Below are 6,468 nucleotides of genomic sequence, written 5' to 3'. Positions count from 1 at the left end.
AGTTTACACAGCCACGGTTGTCTTAATAAAGTCGAATCTAGCTTGTGGTGAAACCATATTTTGAAATTTAGGACAATTATATAACTGTACGTGATCATTATTATTGCACCAAATACACAGGTTTTGTTATTTGCGGAGCTGGAAGAAGGAACATCGTTGCTAGCTACAAACGCTTTGTAAGTAGTACGCGCGGGTTGAGCCGGTGTATGGCAACGGGTTTATAAGCGGTTCGCGGAGTATTCATTGAAGGATTATTGCCTGACCGTTCTAGAATTTTCTTGACTCTGCATTAAATGTGACCATATTGCTCGTACGAAGGAATAGTTACGTCACGCACAGACATTTCAAAACTTTGTAAAGTCTGTTGGTCAGTTTTTCGCAAAGCAACTGCAGGAAAAAGAATCTGAGAGATCAGGAATGTCCAATTGTTTTAGAGCGGCCACAGTCGCGGAATATCTTTCAATGAAACTGTTAAGACTGCTGGGCGAATTCGAACTTGGTTTAATGTCCAAGATGTTATTAAGGTAGTATGTACCCAAGGCGCGTTTATCCTGGTATTTATTTACTAGACTATCCAAATAATGGAATAAGTCTCTCCTGTGGGTACCAAACCTGCGGTTATATTTAAAGCGCTATGGGTCAGTTGCCCATGAGGTACTGTACGCGTTGCGAGTCAGTAAGCTGGTCATTGTTATGATATTTGATTTAAAGGACTCAAAGAATATGGGCCAGTTTTCAGTCCTACCATCAAAGGAGGGAAGGTCGATAGGCGGGAGTTTAATATTTGGACCTTTAACTTGCGGCGCGGGTGCAGAAGGCGAACTCGTTTGCGGGGCGGTTATTTTAGAAATATTAGCACGAGTGCGCTTGATGCGGGCGTATAAGTCCTCAAATGTATCCAGAGTCTCATAGTCCGGTTCATGTTTAGGGTCAATAGACATTGAAATAGCATTTATTTCGTCTAATATTTTTTCGAAATTTACTCGAAAATCATCGATCGTCTCGGATTCTGCCATGAAATTCTCGTTACTGCGGGAATCGAACGTAGAGACTTTTTCGACAGATCCAACAAATGTGAGAAACGGCGTAAAATTCGTTCCTCTTTGGTTTTCAATATGGATAATTTTGATTCTAAAGGTGATTTCGCCATGATTATGTAACGCGAAAATATAAATTTTAGTTTCAAAAATTATATGAGATGTCAGAAGAAATTATGACAGAAATGGCGGTTGAAAATTATGCCTATTGTGAGAGCCAAAAATTACGCTATGTCACAGGCGAAGCGGGTGAATAATTTCGTTCCGGGAAGCAATCCGGTTGTTCGATAGGACCAAGAATTATGGTATGGCGTGTAAATAGCCAATTTTTATGGGTGGCGGAAGACCGAGAGCGCGCTATGCCAAATGGAATTTCCAACAGTGTAGAAGCACTCACCTGGTTAGGGCTCCGGCCGATGATGTGATGCGGGGGTCTTGTGATGCGGAGTCGAAGGAAATCTTCTTATTTGGCGATGCGGTTTATAGCGAATATAACACGTGAGCGGATGAAAAACTTATGTCAACGACAAGACTTGTGCCAGACTGACAAGTCCTGTGCCAGAGAGCACCCCTGCACTGTGTATGGCCTAAAAAGGTTTTAGTGCGCGAACATTAGCGACATATTAATTGATAGGAACTTGTTTAAAAAATTGGTAGACTTGGTAGATTGGTACATAAATCATCAACGGATTTGATTCATGGGCCACCATAGAACGTTATCATAGCAAGTTTTTTTGTTTACCTCTAGGTAGGTAACATGGGTAAAACTATTAATGCTTTCCGAATGACTTAAATACATGGCGTACATAAAATGACATTGGTTTTCTGGAATCCTAGGAATGAAATGAATTGGCTGAATCCTAAGATAGGATAAAAATGTATTTTTCTCAAACATCCAAGGAAATGTCGTCCTTATCTTCGTGATCATAGAACGACAAGTACGTCATTGTATATGCACTTAATACCACTTATTGAAGATTCGTTCTAATTTCAAATAAGAGTAGCCAGCAAAGAGATTTCCTTTGTTTTGTTGCACTGGTTTTTTTTATTGACTATCTATCTATGAAAAATTCTATGTATCTAAAATTTGTATTTAACCTGTCCTCTCCCAGAGGCACTAATTTGTGCCCAAATTCCTTTGATCCTGTTATCCTGGGAGATGACAGATTAATCTCTTATTTGACTAGATTAAATCAGGTATTCAATATAATAAACTAGGATTGTCAATTATTGTTTATTATTTATGAAAATATCAAATATCGTAATTTTTTAATAAATAAAATCATGTCAAGATTTGGTGGCAAAATCATGAACCCGAACCTACAAAAGCTAGCTAAGGCTATACGAGCTTACAAAAAAAAAAGTTGACGAAGAGTATTTTGGCGGGAATAGAAAAAGAAACAAATACTTCTAAGATCTAAAACGAGTGGTTTTTAATATTAAAGCACTATACAAGCCTCGTCCGCGAATAGGGATGGTCGGCCTCGTATCTCTAGATGGCCTCGTTAACACTCGCCATCTATCCCCTATTTCACGGTCTCTGCAGTACTAGTAATGTACTATATAGAATAGAGCTTAATTAAAACACGAAATGTAAAAAAAAACACTGAATCGAAAAATCTTTTTAGCAACCCCCTAATGATTTTAAAAGACCTGTCCAACGATATCCCACACTACAAGGTTGGATACTCTAAAAAAATTGTATTTTTTATTGTATCATTTTGTCGGCATAGTTTACATATATATTCGTGCAAAATTAGCGTTCTAGAATTGATAGGCCTTGAGCAATGCCGTTTTTTTGCCATTTGGCTCCGAACCCTAAAAAGTATAAAAAAAAACAAAATGGCTCTCTGTCAGAAAAAACTTGTCAGAAAACGGCTTTGGCTCATATCATTTATCTTCAAACAAAATAAAATAAACTGCTACGAATTTAAAAATTCGAAACACTTTTTGCTGGACTCAGAAAAACTTATTTCAATGCCTGGCTGGTTGGAAAGGTTTATTTCGCTAGATGTTTTTTTTCCAGCATAAGAAATTAATTAGGTATGAGCTTTATGAGACACTAAATTAATGAGGGCTATCGCGAATAAATTCGCCGCTAGAGGCGCTAGTGTAGCGTGAGGTCTCCGAAATGTCAAATCTCATAGTTTTTGGGTGAGCTACGCGGGTTTATTATAATAGAATTATTTGTGAATATTTTGCAATATCTGAAATTAATTATGGCAAATATGCGTTCCGGGCAATGAATGTCTGTGTTTTGAGACAGTTTTGTCTTTCGGAAACCTTTGTCCTCCCTTTTTTTCCGAACAAAACGGGGACTTTGCAACACTGTGATATGCTCGATATTTTTATGCTACGTTTTAAGGTGTATTAAATATGATTTTAATCTAAACTTTGTTTCACGCCCGTAATAACAGACTTTGAAAGCCATACTTAAAAACCTCACGCAACAGTGCGCCATCTAGTGAGACAAAAACGATAGCCCTCATTGCAAATAAGTTTTTTTATGAGAGCGCAATAATAACAACATTTTGATTTTTATTGGTACACAACAAGACATATGAAGGTTGATATAAATATTTTACAAATTGATCCGGGAGGTCAGTTGGATTATTTTAGGCAGACATCGTTAAAAATAATACAAAAACTGGCCAAGTGCGTGTCGGACTTGCGCACAGAGGATTCCGTACGAAGGTACAGTCGAATTATTTGATTCCTGTCTGACCCAGCGTACAACGTTCTCACAGTAAGCGTCACAATTAATTCCCTTGTCCAGCAATGCGATGTCATTCTGACTTTTTCTACAGTGAATCACGATTCAATTGGTTCGATGGTACCTAAATACTTGTCTATGAAAGGATGGCTAGACATAGACATACCAGCATAAAAAGTTAAGTTTTTCAGGTGCTAAAAGTGTGTCTCGGACAACCGAAAGTACCCTATAGTGTGTTATTTGGTTACGGCAATTTTTATTGAAACACAATATTAAATGACTCTCTTTTGATTGCATTGACTTAGAAATTTGATTTACCACTGCTTCAATTGGTCGCAGACCTGAGTATTAGATATTAATTTCCGCTTGATAACTCCGCACGTTTTTGAGAATAAGGGTTTTAATAAGCGGAAATACAAACAGACGGACAACAAAGTGATCCATAAGGCTGCGTTTACACCTAAGGTGTGCGAGGATGTGTTGTGAGGAATGTGTTTTTCATTAACCAATAGCAGCGCTTCATTTACTTATCCTCGCCTTCGAATCCTCGCACAGTACATTTCTAGTGGAAACAGTTGAGCGGAGCGAGGCGAGGTAAATGAAGCGTTTCTATTGAAATAAATAGGAATATCTGTCTTGCTCCTCCGCCAAGTAGTGAGGCCAAGTCGTGCGAAACAGCTACGTTTGAGTTGGAAAAAATCCAACCATCCAAATTCGACCAAGCGTCGTAGGGTCAACAACCGCTGATGATGCTTCGGAGAGAAGCGAAACACGTGTCCGGGATCTTGTTTATGGTTGTGGTGGTGGTTCTCTTGGTGGTGGGTTCAGTTACGTTTGCGTTGGTTATTTACGTTTTTTATGTGGAGGGAGGGCGGGTTAAACTGCATGAAAAAACATTTTTTCCATCTCAAACGTAGCTGTTTCGCACGACTTGGCCTCACTAGGTACTTGGCGGAGGAGCAAGACAGTATTCCATTTATTTTAACATGGACCTCCGCAAAGTAACGCCTGAATCTATACAGCGTTTCTATTGGTTCATACATTCCTCGTAACACATCGTCGCACTTTTCTGATGGAAACGGAGCCTAAGAGTTCCGTTTTTCTTTTTGAGTTACGGAACCTTAAAAATAAATTCCTTTTCATTCTACTCATACAGGTATTGAACTGAACATTCAATATTTCGCTGCCCATAAGTATATTGTCAATTAAGTGAACCATTTTATAATGGACAAATCTTATTATTCTGTATTCATTGTTGCTCTTACGTTCATTAACTAGGTATTAGCATTACATAAGAATGGATCGAATTGGACCCCGTCTTTGTATCGCTTTATTCTATTTAGATACACCTACAATGGGTCGAACAATTATGTATTGTTTTTATGTTTTTAGAGTATACAATTTCCATCATTTTCCGGGGAGCGAGCGTTTATGAAATAACACTGTAAAATACCACTCGAAAATTACCAAAAACCATTTCAATTAGTTACAAAATTATCGCTAGAGTAGGTACAGTTTCCCATAAGTGACTAGTTTCGTCAGCGTAGAATTCTACAAGCGTTTCAACCGCTGTCAGTTTCCTGTCGCATATATTGAAGGAATCAGAGACCGTACGCAAGAAATGTTAATGAATGTTTAATTATACCACATGCACCATATCGTTTTTAAAATCCTTCCATTCTACCTGACTCATTTCTTCAGTAGAAGCGACAGGAAACTGATAGCGGGTGCAACGCTAGTGAACTACCCCCCTAACTTATTCAGTTTGCGCCTCACTATGTTCACAAACTTAGAGTAGGTAAAATATACGTTATGAATAATAAGTGTGTAAAAAACAGGCTCAGATAAACAAGCGCCGCAAATACTCAGCTTTAACAAACTATCATGAGTTTGCGGCGCTTGCCTTTGAGACAGTGGGACCATGGTCAGAAGACACCAAACTTTTTATCAAAGATCTATCGACTTTGTGATATTAGTTTTTATTATATTACACATCTTTTGTTGAAAGAAAAATAAATAAACCCACATGAATTAAATTAAAAACTAATACATGAACTTATACAAAATGTTGAAGTCAAATTTTATTTACTATTGAACCCAACAAATGGTACCTCTTTAGGGTCTTTAATTGGCAGATTTTTACAGAAAATGTAGCTATGCTGAACTGAAATCTCTTCGCACGTAGTTTGTTGATTGATGACGGTTGATGACGAACCATCGCTCCATCACTTCACTAGTCTTATAAGTACAAAAAATGATTCCGTAGGCACCTATTGTATTTTTATTATATTGCTTTCCTATAACGGGGTGTACCGAGGAAATACTTCAGTAAATATAAATAAGATACAAAATAGTTAAATTATGCACATCTGCGGTAAAATAAAATTGTAGCATTGTGAAGTTTTTATCTCTGTAACTTGCTAAGTTGAATACAAATAACACTAAAACACACAAACAAATAAATTGTTATAAGATAATACTGTCCATACCTATTTATGTATAATTGATGGTCTTCAGAGTTGATAAAGGTAGGTACAGGCAAGGGGCGTACGGGTTCCATAAGGCGTTTTGTTTTGAGCCCATTCTTTGATCACACGTTGTCGAGCGTTGGACATATATCTTGTTGCTACAAATTTTACTAAGAGAAGTCACCAGTGCCCAGTTTCTTCAATTCAGTAATACCACTTTTTTTGGCCTCATCTATTGGAAGCAGAGCTG

Source organism: Choristoneura fumiferana, chromosome 6 (genome assembly GCF_025370935.1).
Source record: "Choristoneura fumiferana chromosome 6, NRCan_CFum_1, whole genome shotgun sequence".
In the NCBI taxonomy this organism is placed as follows: Eukaryota; Metazoa; Arthropoda; class Insecta; order Lepidoptera; family Tortricidae; genus Choristoneura; species Choristoneura fumiferana.
The sequence above is the reverse complement of the archived record's forward strand: the minus strand, read 5'-3'. Positions refer to the sequence as shown.